Source organism: Gracilinanus agilis, chromosome 2 (assembly GCF_016433145.1).
Source record: "Gracilinanus agilis isolate LMUSP501 chromosome 2, AgileGrace, whole genome shotgun sequence".
NCBI lineage: Eukaryota > Metazoa > Chordata > Mammalia > Didelphimorphia > Didelphidae > Gracilinanus > Gracilinanus agilis.
In genome coordinates this window covers 561,993,403-562,011,814 of record NC_058131.1, presented here as the reverse complement: position 1 = coordinate 562,011,814, position 18,412 = coordinate 561,993,403, and positions in this window count along the sequence as shown.

The following is an 18,412-nucleotide window of genomic DNA, read 5'->3' as shown; positions in this document are numbered from 1 at the left end:
CTTCCTTCCTTCCTTCCTTCCTTCCTTCCTTCCTTCCTTCCTTCCTTCCTTCCTTCCTTCCTTCCTTCCTTCCTTTCTTTTTTTTTTTCAGAGAGTCAATTGTTAGGCATTTACCAGTAGGCCACCATGCTGACTCCACAGGAAAGGCACACCTCTTGGGGCTGGCTAAGTTGGGGAAGAATACTCTGCTCACATTCTGAAAGTAGGGGCTCACTAGAGAAGTCAGAACTGATTTGTCTTTGATTCTAACTACCTCCAACCCATTTGCTGCAAGTGCTGTATGTATTGACATTGAGCCTAAGTCTCTCTGCTTATGACTTCACCCCTTTGTTTCTACTTTTATCCTCTGGGATCAAACAGAACAAGTTACTCAACCATTCTCCATCCAAATCCTCTTCACCTTATTTCCCTCCATCCCTTTGATTTCATCACATGAGCAAAATGCCTTAATATAGCATGCTGTCCTATCCTCATTTTAACCTACAATTGAACCAAAGTCCACATTCTCATATAACTGATTTAGAATTCAGAAATATTTTAAAATTCGTGTTAAAAGAATCTCTATCTCCCCAAACTGACAGAATTAAATTCAACTTTGGTGCGTTTATTTGTAAAAAAAAATTGAGGTCAACTGAGAGTTCAAATGAAGATGGATAAGTTAAATGGTCTTCACCAGTTAAATGGTGAAGACAAGGCAATAACCCTTGATCTTCTGGTTTACTTTTCTGTTTTATTGTTTATTTAAAATATTTTTTCTGTTTTTATTATATAGCATATATTATATGATAAAATATATAATATATAATCTGCCAGCAACAAAGCTCTGACTTTGGTAATGTATTTTGCCTGACAAAAAAACCTCTTCACAATAACCTTTGCAAAATTGGAATGCATAAGCATTCCTACCAGATTTTATTAAATTAACCCTCTCCCTGACCAGGGACCTGCCATTTTTATATTTTAGACCATTATCCAGAAATCCAAATTCACTTTTCAGATACCATCTTTTTAAGGAGCTATTTACTTCTAAAAACTGCTTCTGAATACTTGCCTTTGATGTGCAAAATAATGAAAATACCATCTGTTCTCCTAAGGTCTTTAAGTTTTTGCTCAAGATTTCATAATATTTAGCAGTGCTTCCTAGAATTCTTCTAGATGGATCATTTTTGCTCATGTGACTCACTAGAAGTGGGTAGTGGTCATCCATTTAAACATGTCTTAGAAGGTCATCTGGCATTTATTTATTTATTTATTTGTTTGTTTTTTTTACTTTCTCAGCCACCAAATTTTTGCCTTGATGTGTGCTAACTGCTAATGGTCTAGATATATTCCACAAATGTGTCCTGCTATTTGATTGTATAGTTTGGTAGTTTTTAGGAACTTTCTAGTAGAAACACCACTCTCCAAATTACATGTAATAACATTTGCAATCCACCCACAATGACATATCTCTTCATAACTTTGAAATGTGTGCTTATTAGTATCAATGTACCTTAATTTCATGATTTTAATTTCATGATGCGTAGGCATGGTTGGTTTTCACACAGTTCTTCTTTCTGATGTAATAGAAAGTTTTTTAGCTTTTAAGCATGGCTGTAGGATGAGATAAAATGTATAAAAATACACAGTTCAGCATTTGCTCAATTCCAAGGTGACAGAAGTCATTTTCCATATTTCTTGTTCTTTCTCTTCCTCTTTTTTCTCTTCTCCTTTTTCTCCCTCCCCTTCCTCCTTTCTCTCTCTACTCCTCTTCTTCTTTTCTGTCTCTTCCTTCTCCTTTTCCTCTTCTTCCTTTTCCAGTCATTCATTTCAATTCAGAATGAAAGCCAAAAGGAAACAAAGTCATTGTCTTAACCACTAGGTCTGCATTATTATCTATCCCTCGAGGTTAGTAACTAAACCTTTTGACTTTAGCCCTAGAACTTTGACAATAATCCCTCACTCCTGGGAACTATGTGCATGTATGTGTTAGGTTCTATGATAAACAATGAGGATACAAAGATAAAACTTACAAACTCCTGACCCTCAAGGAGTTTAAATTATATCAGGGATATCTACAACATATACAAAAGTAAGTAAAGATAAAATACATGCAAAGTAAACAAAAAAATTCTCCCATGATAGAGAAGATTTATACACAGAAAAAGAAATCAAAGGCCAATACTAGATTCTGTAGCACAGAGTATCAGAGTTGGTAGAGATCTGAGATACCCTCTACATTAATGTAATCATTGCTTGATTCTGTAGGGAGAACTTTTCCTATTTCTAGCCTTTACTTAGGTAAGACAATAGAAAAAGGGATGGTGGGTATTTTGCTAGAAGGAAAGCTTTCATTAGGAAATCTGCTGGTTTTTTTTTATCTCAAATCCCAAATGGTAAAATTGATGGATGGTGGTATTAATAAAAACCGGTGTGTTCATAAATCTAAGCTGCCTCATATCACTTTGGTGATCATATGAAAGACATGACCATAGTCCTTGAGGAAATCACAGCGATGAGGAAGTGCCACCAACAATGAAGATGCTCCTCCTTGTTTGGATTGACAAACTGAACCCAGCATCACTGCTGTGTCTCCCTGAGCCTTACAATCTTTCAGGCAGACACATAAGTCTTTTCAAGAACCTAAAACAAGAAAGAGGTGAGACCCCCAGGATAAGACATTCTATTAAGGAGGGGGAGGTGTTGCTTCAGTTGTTCCAAGGCAAGATTTAATTCAGAAATCACAAGGGTACAAGTGAAATAGCAACTGATAATGAGCATACATTAGTGATTTCCCTAATAAATTAGCTGATGAATGTAGGAGAGTGTGCTAAGTATTTTTTTAAAATGTTGACAAGAAAGGGCTATTTCGAGAGGGAAAAATGTCCTCAAAGGGGATTGCCAAGAAAGAAAAATCAATACCTAGATTTAAGACTGCTAAGGATGGACTTAACAGCTGTTAAGTTCTAATGCTGTTGGTGATTTCAAATAGAAGCCTAAGCAAGTCTATCATTCTGAATATCCCAAGGTACTGAAAGGCTTTGGGAAGAGCAAATTTCCAGTGGATCTAAATTCAGTCTTGAAAGTTGGGTTACTATATCATGTTTTGAAGCCTGGTATTTAAAATAATTTTGATCTACCTACAGCAAAGTATTGTCAGGGAAATAACCTTGCATTCAAAGCATTGTTGATTTTGGACAATACCTCTATTCATTCTAAAACACTTTGATGGCCCCTTTGCTATTTGTCAAAGCCATTTTCTTACCTCTCAACACATTATCGTTTCTGCTTTTGAGTTACAGTAATGCAATCAAAGTCAGCAGCCTCCCTGTTTTTATCCAAGAACTCTATAATATTCTTTGCTTTTGACCTGTAGCCACAGACCAGGAAGGAGGAACTAACCCAAAGAAACTTTGAAGGGCTTTTGATTCTAGAGAATTCTTCCTAATTAAGTTTGAAGGAGACTATAGCCTCAACTTTTAGATTTCCTGTTAGGCTTTGGAGATCCTGGTGGGGACATTAATGTATCCATAGTTGACAAAGTAACTAAGTGGTGTTTAAAGTATGAACAACTGAACCTCATGATCAGCATCATGTTAGAAGAGGAAAAGAAAGACAATAAATAAGAAATTCTTCCTCACAAACCTTCTTAACTGAAGTGGTTAGTGAAAGATTTAACTATTGGTACCAAAAGAATGGTACAAGTTTTAGAGCATGGTCTACTAAACCAACAATTCTCAAAGCCTGCAACCCACACAGTCCCTGAGACCATTTAAAAGAGTCTATAAAGTCAAAACTATTTTTATAATAAAATATAAATGTTTTCATTTCTAATAAACTCATTTAATTTCTAATGCCACCTACATTGGCAAATGTAGATAGATACAACCTGCCTACACAAAAGCTTTAATTAAAGAGACAGAGAGAGAGAAAGGAAGAGAAGAGACATGGAGATGGAGATGGAGAAAGAAGACAAAGAGGCAGAGAGAGGAGAGATGGAGAAACAGAAATAGAGAGAAAGAAGAAGAGAGGGAAGAGAGAGAGAGGCAGAGAGGGAAAGGGAGGAAGAAGGCAATGGGAGAGAGACAGAGACAGAGACAGAGACAGAGAGACAGAAAGAGGAGGCAGAGAGACAGAAAGAGACAGAGACAATGAGAATACAGGACAAGAGCCCTGAGGTGTACTCACATATAGGGGGATAGTGGTGGGAGATGGATAATGATTCAGAAAAGGAGACTTAGAAGGCTCAGCCAGACAGCTATGATGAGAACCAGGAAAGAGAAGTGCCATGAAAACTCAGGGAGGAGAGAGTATCGAGGAGGAGAGGGTAGTCCACAGTGTCAAACACTGCAGACAGGTTAAGAAGGATGAGAACTGAGAAGAGGCCATAATATTTGTCAATTAGGATGTCATAGGTAGCCTTGAAAGGAGCAGTTTCATTTGAGTGATGAGATCTCATCTTGGTGGTTGTATGTGTCAAAGAATCTTGTATAATCCTAAAATTCATGAGAGCCTTTTTTTGTTGTTATATATGGGAATTAGTGTCATTCAGTCAAACTCTGCCTTGGACCTCATGAGACTGGAGATCTGGATCTTAAATTTGTCTTTGTCACTAACAAACTCTGATTTTTACCAACTCACTTCATAGAATCATAAGATCATATATTTAAAGCTAGAAGAGATAAAAAAGTTATTTAGTTCACTTTCTTTATTTTATAGATGAGGAAGCTGGGGCCAAGTAATTAACACACTCAAGGTCACAGATCTGGTAGGTAGCAAAGTTGGAACTCAAGCTTCTTCTGTCTTCTGATTCCAGCCCTATCATTCTTTCTGGTTCATTAGATAGAGCCTTGTGCCACGAGTCAGGAATTCCTGAATTCAAATCTAAACTCAGGTAATTACTAGCCATGTGACTCTGGCAAATCACTTAACCATCATCTCCCTTAATTTCGTCAATTGTAAAAATGGGGATAATAATATTACCTTCTTCCCAGGGTTATATGGATTAGATAAGATGACATTTGTAGAATACATAGTGCAGTGCAGATCTGGCACATAGTAGGCATTTTAATAAATACTCGTTCTCTTCCCCCCCCCTTCTCTTCTCACTTGTAATTCAAGTTTTACTCATCTAAGGTCCCATCTAATGCTATCATTCTAAGGTTATAGGCTTATTTATTCTCAGAGAAATCAGAGTACAGTATCTCTCTTTTTTAAACCCATTGTTAACCCTAGGCAGCAGCTCTCTGCTCCCACAGGCATAGATAGAATGTTTTGGTCCCTTGGGCAATATTTCTTTATTGCAAAATAAAAGAGATTTCTAACCCATTACTACTTTAGCTGCTTTGGATGACATTTGTGCCTGAGAGAACAAGCAAGCAGATAGTGGCAGAGCCATGTTTCTGAGCTCTGACTTGAGCTTTCCTTTCTTCATCTTTAGCTTAGAGACTGAATGAGCCCTAAAACACTAAACTCTTACTTCTTGAAGGTTCCATTTATGCAACAGTGAATTACTGGAGGTCTCTAAGGCTAGAGAAACTTTTTAAGGCTTGGTAAATCATTACATTTGCATAAAATGCTCACTTCATCTAAACCCTCTAAGCTTGCAGAAGGTATTCACTATTTGAATACTAATTACTAAGTTTATAGAATGACAGAAAATTAGGACTCAAAGGAATCTTAAAGATCACTTAGTGCAACTTTCTCATTTTAATGATGGAGGAAGCAGAGAAACAGAAGGTAAAATCACTTGCTCAAGAATTTTGGAGGTTCAGACCTATGATTTCACTGGAATGGGAGACTCCCAGTAGGGAAAATCCTTCCACCAATAAAGACTGACAACTCATCTAAAACTCATAATCTTTGAGAAATTTACTAGGGCAGTGAAAAGTGGAAATGGCTTGCCTATGATCCCATAGCCAGTATGTTATCAGAGGCATGATTTGAACTCTCATCTTCTAGATTCAAAGCCAGCCCTTTAGTCACTAAGCCATGATGCCTTTCTTACCTAAGCTAAATTATTTCATGTTATTTATTTGTGTGACTATGGTCTGCCTTACTCTGGTCCAATATGTGCAACCTGAACTGACAAGTAGGGGATTATGCCATAAAGCATGTAGATATACTATTTGAGTGAGAAATATTGAGAAAGATAACTTAGAATTTTTAAAAGGACAAAAGAGACAAGACCCAGGAAAACAATCATGTATAAGTTTGTGGATTTTTTTTTCTTTACTGTTATTGTTTTATTTTGTTTTTTGAGGTTCTGGTTGACAGTCCATGGGAGTCTTCTTGCTCCTCCAGAGTACTGTTCTGGTCTTTTATAAATTCATGAATTCTCACAATAACCTTTTCCCCAAACCACTAATCTCTTTATAGGAAAAGGAATAAAATGAAGAGCCTATAATTTACTATATTGTCAAGTGAATTAATTTAAAACAAATAAGCAAAACTTGGAAACAGCATGCCTAATGAGTAGAGCAGAGCCAGAACTTTGACTAGGTGATCAGGGCTTTTTTTTTTTTTAAAGAGGGTATGGATAACACTTGCAGTCCATTATCAGCATAGAAACACTAGAGTTTAGTTTCTAGTTAGCAAGAAGGAGTAAAAATAGGAAGTGGCTGGATGGCAGGTTGAGATAGTTATCCCTCGCTATATGGCAGTTTACTTTTAGTGGCTACACTGTATCTCTGATTTAAAAAAAATCTAATTCTGCATCACAGGTTTTCACTATATTGGGGGATTTTGTGGATGAATACTGTACTGACAACAATGGAAATGCAATATGCCACTACCGCTTACGCATTTGCCAACATGAGGTTGTACACTATTGACTGATGGAATGAAAGGTGACCAACCACAGCGCTGTGTTCTGTATCCCGGGCACTGAATGGCTCAGTGACTCTAGCATCAGTCTGTTTGCTCTCCTGCTACTTTGGAATTTCCACCTAACTCCTACCATAGGTGAGAGATCGCTGGATACCCCTTTCCAATGGCTCTCATCAGCGAATGCCTGTGGTTGAAGTTTTCCACTGTTTCTCACATTATGTTCTCATATCTTCTTCCTCTCCCAATAAATTTTTGCCATTTTCCCACAATGCAAAAGTCCCCAGTTATAGCTCTGACTGTGTGGGTCAGAGCAATGAGAATGCTTCACAAAAGCAGGGAGAGGAACAAATATATTCCTTCTGATGTAAATGGGAGAACCAGAAAGAAAGGCAGACAAATAACCCCTACCTGTCACTACCATGGGGAAGCCAGGAAAGCTAAATGGTTAACTATGTTATGACTTTTAGAAAAGATGTATAAGTTCCTGATAGTCTTTAACCTTTTTTAATTGCTTTGACCTGAACTGCTAGTAAAGATTACTGGCAATGTCTCTGTCTCTGAACTGAATGTATATACCTCCTCAAAACCAACAGAATCAAAAAGGCACTCCAGACCTTTGTTCAAAATGCTCAGATTTAGTTTTTTGGATGTTGCTATCTTTAATTGCTTCAGTCTTGTCCAGCTCTTTATGACCCTATTTAAGGTTGTCTTGGCAAAGATACTGGTTTGCCATTTTCATCTCCAGCTCATTTTACAGATGAGGAAACTGAGGCAAATAGGGTTTAGTGACTTGCCCAGAGTCACAGCTAGTGAGTGTCTGACGCCAGATTTGAACTCAGGAAGATGAGTCTTCTTGACTCCAGGCCTGGCATTCTATCCACTGCAACATTTAGCTGCCCATCTTTATATGTTATCCCTCCTCATTAGACTATGAGTTCCTGAGGGCAGGGGTTATGTTTTTTATCTCTGTATCTCCAGCACTTATTATAGTGCTTCCTCAAAATAAGTGCTTCATTATTAAGTGTTGGTTGGCAGAAATCACTGGTGTTAAATAAAAGCTTATTGATGGACATCATTGATTTAATACAAGAGGAATGAGTGGTGGTTGAGATATAAAAAAACCCCAAACCTTGGATAAATCATTAAAAATGAACAAAAGAGGTTTAGCTAAATGGCTAGTGGATAGAGTGCCAGGCCTGGACATGGGAGGTCCTGGGTTCAAATATGACCTCAGATACTTTTGTATAGTTGGAAAATCTTGAACCCCTAAAACTACATTGCCCAAAATTCCTTTCTGTATTACCCACAATGCTTTTCCCTTTGTGTATATTTGCATCTTTACTATTGGTTTATAAGTTCTGAAACTCTACCTTTCTCTCTCTTCTTTCCCGAGTGGGCTGGGTTAGTACCTTTTTAGTTAGCTTTTTATGTTAGTTAATTATTAATAAAAATTTATAAAATATAATAGTTCTTGTATATTAATTTTAATCTCTATACTTCTTAGCTATGTGACCAAGGGCAAGTCACTTAAACCCAACTGCTTAGCCCTTGCTATTCTGCCTTGGAAGCAATACATAGCATTGATTCTAAGACAGAAGGTAAGGGTTTAAAAAGAATGAACAGAAAAAAACAAAATTAAGTTCAAAAGTAGAAACAATTAAACAGGGCAATTTTGTCATTGGCATGGTAAATGTACAAAGCAGAAATTCAGTGTTTCATATACAATCTCCTTTTTTTGTTCTTTGTTTACTGAAATGTTCATGTGTGTTTATGGTTTTTAAGTCCACGATATATTTTTTTTTTAAAGCAAGCACTAGGTAAGTGGGATTGGTGTTATAAAAGGTGCAAAGAACTATATCTGTAAATGTTCCTTACCGAAGGGCCATTTCTGCTTTCTGGTTCTGTGACAGCAGGCAGGATTTCCTAGGATAATATCTATCCTACCTTTTGCCTCTAATATAGTGAACTTGCAATATCCTTTATCCAGAAGGTATCACTCTGGAGCTATAGACATTCGTAGACATCAAAGAGAGGCAACTAGGAATTCCCTGCTACCATATCCAATCTTGCGGTGGGTGCCATGGCCATTAGCACCCCCATGTCCACTGCCTAGTGGTCTTAGCTTGACCACTAGCTTCATTGATTCCCCAAGAAAGGATTAAAAAACATTACCTGAATGAGGATGAGGGCAAGGACTGAATGGTTAGCTTTAAAAGAGGTACCACCTTTCCTCTCTTTGGACAGAGGAATTTTGACTCTGGAGAACGGATTTTCCCATCCTACTCTCAAACTAAAATTTCCTCCTTTTGGCTTAAGATGACCCAAACAGCTACCCTTCCCCCAACCCTGCTGTGTAGGAAGAAGGTGCCTCCAGCTGCTTTGAAAATTTACAGCTTCTCCCTCTGCCAGGGGATGTTTTATGTTTCAGAGAACAGACGTGCCTGGCAGGTTTTTACAGGATATGGATGGGTCCCCAGCAGATGCTGTCTGCTGCCTGCTGTCTGCTGCACTGCTGCAGGTGGCAGAGGCTTCTATCTCTCCAGCTACCTGAGGGTTCCACAGGAACTTTTGACAGCCACTCTTCTCCCTTTAGTGCTTTCCCCTTTGGTCACGAGTGTCCCATAGCCAAAATACATTTCTTTCCTTTGCAGATGGGGTACCAATCGTCGGTCATACTGTTCTCTTTTCTTCTCTTCACATTGCTTTTCTTTACCTGTACATCAAACAGCCCATTAGGCTACCTGTCATTTTCCTGACTTGGTTTCAGATAATCTCCTAAACCTGAAAGTAAAATTCAGCACTTTCAATGGTGGTTTTCTAGCTTTGATAAAAACTATATTTAGCACCTTCTCTCAGATCAAGCTTTGTGTATGTGTTATTTCTGATAGGATTAACTACTAAGAAAAGCTCTTATTTCTCAGTGCTTCTCACACTAAATGGACCTCACAATGCTCTAGATCCTTTAAATAATTTGCATGTTCTTTGTGGTAGGGGTGGTGGGTGTGAAAGTCTCTATCTAGACTCCTAATGGAAAAAAAAACTAGGAGAAATTAAGTGCACAGGGAAGACTCAGCCTAGCTCACCCCCCCTTTTAATTGATTTTTTAATGTTATTCTCAAACACTAAATAGAATGGGCATTTGCAGGTACAGCCAAGTCTTGATTAATGCAAATAATGAATCCTCTCAAGTGTTATATGTATTTGAATTCACATTATTTGAAGTTATTATTATGAAAAATATGGTCATTGGTTCCAGCCCAATAGAAATATGCAGTGCAAATTTGAATATGGAGATCATTTTAGGGGATTTATCATTCACACTAATCAGAACCTAGGTGGCTATAGTACAACTGAAAAGAGGATTGCACATGAAATTACAAGTCCTGGGTATAGTATAGTTTGCTTTCCTTTTTAAGTATAAAATAAGATCATCTTGTAGCTTTCAAAGCTGTCCTGCTTGTCTGTACTTCTTTCTGTCCTTCTTTCTTTTCTCTCTATTAAAAAAAGATGCTTCAATGACAGTCTTTTTGCTTTTCTATTTTCCCTTTACCCTACCTGCCCTCTAATTCACCCATTTTTCCAGAAGGGAAAAAGAAAAAAAGAAAAACAAAGCCCTTGCAACAAATATACCCAAACAAAACAGACTCCTAAATTTTGTCCAAGCTTGTATGTGTCATTGTCTCAAGTCTTCTTCAGCTAGGTAATGGGTAGTTAACATGCTTCATCTTCAGTCCTCTTAAAATGTGGTTGGCCATTGTGTTGATCAGAGTTCTCAAGTATTTCAAAGTTATTTTTTCTTTTAAAATGCTGTTTCTACTGTATAAATTGCTTTTCTGATTCTTTACCCTCACCTTTTTTTTTTAAACCCTGAAAGCCCTAGTATTTAGTGGGTAATGAAGACTGCTTCACTGTGAGAAAATTAAGAAAATAAGATCATAGATTGAGAGCCAGAAAGCAACTTAGTAGTCGTCTAATCCAACTTGGTCTTTTTTACAGATGAAGAAACTGAGACCCTGGAAACTGAAATGACATCCAGATTTGAAAAGGTAGTAAGTGGAGACCTAGAATTTTAATCGAGATCATCTGAATGAATCACAGAGTCAGATACAAAGGGATGAAAGGAGGCAGGAGACAAGATCTTTATATCCCAGGTAATATGCAGCATCCCTCAAATGATATTTTGGCAGATGGCTCATGTATACATGTGCCACGGCTCCAGAGAATAATGGGCTTGATTCTAGGAAAAAAGAAAAATGCAAGCCATACAATATACTCTTGGGAATATTCCTAGGGTCAGGCAACCATAATAGAGTCATAGATTTAGAGCCAGAAACACCTTTGGAAGCATAGCAGTCTAACTCTTTCATTTTGTAGATGAAGTAACTGAAACCTAAGTCATTTGCCCATTTTCCCAAGTCAGAAGCACAATTTGAACCCAGGTCCACTGGCTCCAGAATCAGTATTTTCCTCATCATATTATATTTCCTGTGAGTTTGACCTCAATGCCAGGACTTCCCCATCTGGTCCCTTTATATGAATTGGGATCAGTTCAGACCAGGTAGAAATGTTTTTATCCCACACCAACTTTGCATCCATGAGTCAGGTGTGCTTTTTCTGAGAATGGCTTGATCAGTGATGTGCCAGGCAAACTGAGAAGGAAGGAGAAGAGTGAGATTTAAAGGAATATCTCAGCTTGTAATCCACAGTCCAATTCTTCCTCTTCCTTCCCACAAAATTCTTCTAAATCCAATAAAGGTTGATAGTTACCAGCTACCTTGTCAAAGCAAGTACATCATTCCACTCTCTTTTTTTGAGAAGAGTTCCTGGGCCAAAAGGTGTACCTTACCTACCTTGTTTGCTATCTGTTTTAAAAACTGCCTGCCATAAAACCCTGGGTAGCCCCTTGCTTCTATTAAGCTGACCTGTTGGCATGAACTTTGTAAAAAAGAGACAATGAGAGAGAATATCTTTTTGTAGTATAAATGTGTTACTCAAGAGCCTCTAGCTTCCTAGAATTTTTAAACAAAACTAAAAATCTCTTAACAATAGTTTCTTCATTTATAAGGCAGAGATAATAGTTTGTACAATGTTTACCTCATAGTATTGAAATGAAGGTCAAATGCAATTATTTAAAAATTCTTTATAAACTCTAAAGCACTATATAAAATTCCATTTGTCAGAAACAAAAAAAAAAGAAAGAAAAGAAAGATATCTCAGTTGTAGATTTTGGAGTACAGTTTTTTGCTGATGCTATTCTCTCTACCAGCATCCTAAGAGTAGGAATTCTTTCTGAAGACAGAGTTGCAATCATTTACTATACTTAGAATGGTACTTGGGGCACTAGATTTGGAGTCAGGAAAACTAGGTTCAAGATCTTTTTCTCAGACATCTCACTACCTATATGACCTTGGTTAAATCACTTAAGTTCTATGGGTCTTAATTTCCTCTGTAAAGTGAGAGGATTGGATGTGAACACCTCTAAAATCCCTTCCTTCCAACTATAAATCTCTGATCCTATAACTTTGATTTTTATTCTTTCTAACATGTTTTCCCTAATTCAGGTAGGGTGTGAGCTGGGGATTTTATTAGATGAAGATATGGGGGCTAACCCACCTAGTGATAGTCAAAACATAGATCCAAGGCTTAGCAGTAACCCATCTTTAGATCCAAGGGGTTAGTATGACTCTATTCATCTAAATTAGTTAGATGTAACCTAATAGCTAAATGCCTGAATTGGGGAGCAATGTGTAGAAGGTATTTAGAAGCAGATTTTGACTCTATTAGAGGGAAGACTTCTTAACAACTGGACCTGTCTTAAAACAGAATGAATTCCTTCCTAGTACTAGAATGCCTTTCCTAGTACTAGAGATCTTCAGAGACTGGATAGCCCCTTGTTAGGAATATCAAAGAAAGGGATTTTTGTTGAGGTTTGGGCTGTGCCAGATGACCTATGAGATTTCTTCCAATCCTGAGATTCTGTGATACAGAGTAGAAAAAGGGAAGATGAGATCAGATTTCCTTCCCCAGCTCTCTGAGACCCATTCATTTAACCTTGGACTTTTGGGCAAGAAGTGTTCTGTGATTGACAGATCTAATTTACTGGGAGTGGTAAGGCAAGGAAGGGCATCTTAATTATAGGGTTCCTAAGAATAGAAGAACCTTGCCTTCTCATTCCAATCCTTTGGAATTGTTTTTGCAACGTGGCAATGGAACTCAGCCATTATACCATGTGGGTCAGTTCCTCTTCCTTGAACATCTAGGTTAAGGAGACAACAGTGGTCAGAAGTGGACCATTCACTTTCAGAAGAAATATTCTCAGAACAAAGTGACTGTTGTGTATATGTTTAGGATGTGGTCTATTTGTCTCTCAGCTAAAGCAAGGGCCATTTTCTGATGGATAGTAACTAGAATATCTAGAGTTTATATTTAAATTCTCCACCAACAGAGCTTTCAGTAAGGACCCTCCCCAGCTTTACTTTAGGCCAAATGAAATGTTAATTCCTTTCCTTCCCCAGAAAAATGTCCCCTTATGATCTTCTAGCCTGATCTTTTATTTGGAGGGATTTTTATAGTCATTCTCATCAATAACTTCCAGTATAGTTTTCCCAGGGGACCAGAATTCATCATGTGAAATGCATAAAAGGATAAAGGTGGATTTGAATATATTTTACACACGTTGACCTATTGAATTGCCCATTTTCAGCCAATTTTCAAGTCACAATTTATTCATTCAGTACATATTTCAGCACCTTCTATGATTTAGACTTAAAATGACTTATGTTTGATGCACCTGAGTTTTGAAAACTCAAGAAATGATATTATTTTAAAAAAATGTTCAGGTAAGTATTATTGATGCCTTTGGGTTGAGTATCAGTTTTTTCCAGACATCTCTATATCATTCCCCACCACACCCAGCAATGTGTCCTACCTTGTGACAAAGAAAACCAGCTAAGCAAAAATAACCAATAGCGTTCACATGTGAGAGTGTATCTACTATTTTGCATCCATCGTCCCCCAACCTTCTGCCAAAAGGAAAGAGGTGCTTCCTTATCTCTGGGGCTAAGATTAATAATTACAATTATTCAGGATTTGGCTTTGTTTTCAATCCTTTTTTTTTAAATAAAGAAGAGGGATCTCTATACAAAGCTTCAATACAGGCAAGAGGAAATTAGAGTCAATGGTCTTTTTATGTTGGAATGTTGGTTTAATAGTTAGGATTATGCACTACAAATAAAGAAACATGGGTTCTAATCTGTTCCATCACTAATTATCTTTGAGGGAGCAGCTAGGTGGATCAGTGGAGCCAGGTGTAGAGATAGGAGGTCCTAGGTTAAAATCTGGCCTTAGACACTTCCTAGCTCTGTGATCCTGGGCAAGTCACTTAACCTCTATTGCCTAGCCCTTACCTCTCTTCTGCCTTAGAACTATTATATAGTATTGATTCTAAGATGAAAGTTAATGTTTAAAAAAAGTTATTATTTTTGAGATGTTAAGCAATTAATTTAAGTTCTATATAGCTCAGTTTTCTCCATCTCTACAATGGGAATAAATCCTTTCTCTACAGCAATGGGGATTACACATTAATGAAATTGTCTCTAAAATTTTTGGAATAAAGTAGCACACACATCTAAGGGATAAGGGTTATCTTACAGTCTTCTCTTTACAGCCAGTATCTGAAAGCAGAATCTTCTTAGTATTTCTTACCTTATTTAGACCCAAGAAAGTGACTGGAAGAGGCCCAATACCAAGTCTCTCAAATTGCTTATCAGCTCTTGTTTTAACCTCTTTAATCATTTTGTCAGCAAGCTTCATCACTGTCCAGTTAAGCTGCTGTCTTTTACAGAAGGGCAGATCCAATGGGAGCATGATTTAGTTCCCTATTGCTCATAAATCTCTACCCTCATTTGGTGCCAAAGGGTTCTCTCACTCATTCCCCTACATTATACATTGAACTCTTGTACTGAATCATACTGATAAGTAACTTCTAGCTCTGGAAGCCTATTGGGTGGCATAATCTCTTCCCAATATATCTACATCTACATTTACATGTATCTATCTATCTATCTATCCATCTATCTACCTATCTACCTACCTACCTACCTACCTACTTACCTATCTATCTTTCTATCTATCCTTTTGCTCACTTTGCTTGCATTTACTAGCTTATCCTTGATAGTATTTTCTTCATTGGTATTAGCTATGTAGCTAATTTATTTTCTTCTCAACTCTCTCAACTTTTTCAGCTGAGTCTAGTCTGATATTAACTTTTGATCTTCAAAATGTTCTTGATCTCTCCAACAAGAGAACCTCCCTATGTAATCTGTCTCTGTCTTTTGACTCCCATTAATTATGGTGGTCATGAATTCAATGCTTGGCATACTAGAACTGGGTGCCTGGGACTTTGATCCAAAGAGATGAAATATTTTTCTTCCAATGAAAAATGTTTTATTAATACCTTATATCATTATGTCACAGCTTTTAAATTGCCCACAAATCTCTTAATAAAAGAGGAGATTAACTCAGGAGTTTGGGTACTATCCTTTTAGTAGTTTAGATTCTTAATCTCTTTACTCCAAAGGCAGGTTATATCCTTTGAAAAAAAAGATGACTTTCCTTTACCTCATCTCGTATGAAGAGATGCCTTGTCTTGCCAAGACAAATCCCTCTACATGCAACAGTGATCTCATTCTAGCTTACCTTCTTTGGTGTGAATGCATGCTCCATTGAAAATAAAATCCAAAAAATAAAATTCATTATAAAATGCATGAACCAGTGAAACAAATCCCACATTGGCCATGCCCCCAAATGTATGTTTCTCTCAAAGGAAGAGCAGTGTGTTTTATTTTTAGTCTTCTGGATTCATGGTTTCTTCTTGCATTGATAAGAGTTCTAAAGTTTTTCAAAGTTGTTTTTCTCTATAATAAGCTGTCATTGTATAAATTGTTTTCCCAGTTGCTAAATTCTTTCTTCATCAGTTCACAGAGGTCTTTCCTGTTTCTCTGGAAACTGACTATTTTGTAATTTTTTTAATAGCACATGTCATAATTTGTTTAATCATTTCCTATTTGGAGGATACACTCTTGGTTTCCCATTTTTGGCTAGTATGAAAAAATTATTTTAAGTATATGTATGCATGGGTTCTTTGGTCTCTTTAGGGCATAGGCTTAATATTGTATAGAGATTAAAATTAATATACAAGAACTAAGTATTATGTTTTATAGTTTTTTTTATTAATAATAAACTAACATGAAAAACTATCTAAAAAGGTACTAACTAGCCTGCTCACAAGAGCAAAAGAGAAAAGGGAGGAGTTACAAAAAACTATATATAAACGTGATGATGCAAATGTGGACAAAGGGGAAAGCATTCTGGGTAATACAGAAAGGAAGTTTGGGTAATGTAGTTTTTAGAGGTTCAAGATTTTCCAACTATACATTCCCCCCATGATCCTTTGGGAGACCAGTCTCCCCAATGGATCATGGAAATATAATCAAATTAAAACTTAAAAAAAATTGGGGACAAAAGGGAAATAAAAGAGAGAAAGAGCAAAACCAGAACTTAAATTAATTGTCTAACATCTCAAAAATAATTACTTTTTTTAAACATTAACTTTCATCTTAGACTCAATACCATATAATAGTTCAATATGAATATTTTGGCATAGTGTGTGGTATCTGCAGGCATCTTCATGGCACCTTCTCCAAACAGGTTCATTTTCTTGATTCTTGGAAGTAGCAAGTTTCTTATCCTAAAATTGCTTAGATTCAAATCAAAGTTCACAACAATAACATAGTCCTCCCTGAGGTGGATAATAACACAGGGATCCCTCAGGGATACATGGCTGAGTTATGAAGTACATAAATCAATTGGCAAAAGAAATAAAAAATATCAAAAAATCCAAACAAAAGAGAAAAAATAACTTGTGGATGAAATGTCAAAGTCTTATATCTAAAAACATCTAAGTAAAGGAAAAATAAAATTATAACAAGTCTTTGAATCAGGGCCCAATTAAAGTGATTTATTTTTTATTAATTTTTTAATTTTTAGAAAAATTTTTCATGGTTATATGATTCATGTTTTTACTTTCCCCTTCACCTCTCAAGCTCCAACCCCTTCAAAGCTAACTCACATTTCCACTGGTTTTTAACATGTGCCATCAATCAAGACTTATTTACATATTATTGATAGTTGTATTGGTGTGGTCCATTTGGGTCTACATTCCCCAATCATGTCCTCATCAACCCAAGTGTTCAAGAAGTTGTTTTTCTTCTGTGTTTCCTCTCCTGTAGTTCTTCCTCTGAATGTGGGTATCGTTCTTTTCCATAAATCCCTCAGAATTGTCCTGGGTCATTGCATTGCTGCTAGTACAGATGTCCATTACATTCGATTTTACCATAGTGTATCAGTCTCTGTGTACAAAATTCTTCTGGCTCTGCTTCTTTCACTCTGCACCAATTCCTGGAGGTCTTTCCTGTTCACATGGAATTCCTCCAGTTTATTATTCCTTTGAGCACAATAGTATTCCATTACCAACATATACCACAATTTGTTCAGCCATTCGCCAATTGAAAGGCATACCCTCACTTTCCAGTTTTTTGCCACCACAAAGAGCGCAGCTATAAATATTTTTGTACAAGACTGTTTATCTATGATCTCTTTGGGGTACAAAACCAGCAATGATATAGCTGGATTAAAGGGCAGGTATTCCTTTATTGCTTTTTGGGCATAATTCCAAATTGCCATCCAGAATGGTTGGATCAGTTCACAACTCCACCAGCAGTGCATTAATGTCCCAATTCTGCCACATCCCCTCCAGCATTCATTACTCTCCCCTGCTATCATTTTAGCCAATCTGCTAGGTGTGAGGTGATACCTCAGAGTTGTTTTGATTTGCATTTCTCTAATTATAAGTGATTTAGAACACTTTTTCATGTGCTTTTTGATAGTTTTGATTTCTTTATCTGAAAATTGCCTATTTATGTCTCTTGCCCATTTATCAATTGGGGAATGGCTTGATTTTTTTGATTTAGTTCCTTGTATATTTGAGTAGTTAGACCTCTGTCAGAATTTTTTGTTATAAAGATTTTCCCCAGTTTGTTGTTTCCCTTCTGATTTTGGTTGCATTGTTTTTGTTTGTACAAACCCTTTTTAATTTAATATAATTAAAATTATTTATTTTACATTTTATAATTTTTTCTAATTCTTCCTTGGTTTTAAAATCTTTCCTTTCCCAGAGATCTGACAAGTATACTATTCAGTGTTCACTTAATTTACTTACAGTTTCCTTCTTTATATTCAACTCTTTCACCCATTCTGAATTTATCTTGGTGTAGGGTGTGAGTTGTTCATCTAAACCTAATTTCTCCCATATTGTTTTCCAATTTTCCCAGTAGTTTTTGTTAAATAGTGGATTTTTGTCCCCAAAGTTGGGCTCTTTGGGTTTATCAAACGTTGTTTTGCTGATGTCACTTACCCCAAGTCTGTTCCACTGATCCTACCTTCTGTCTCTTAGCCAATACCATATTATTTTGATGACCATTGCTTTGTAGTATAGTTTAATATCTGGTACTGCTAGACCACTTTGCTTCACGTTTTTTTTTTTTTT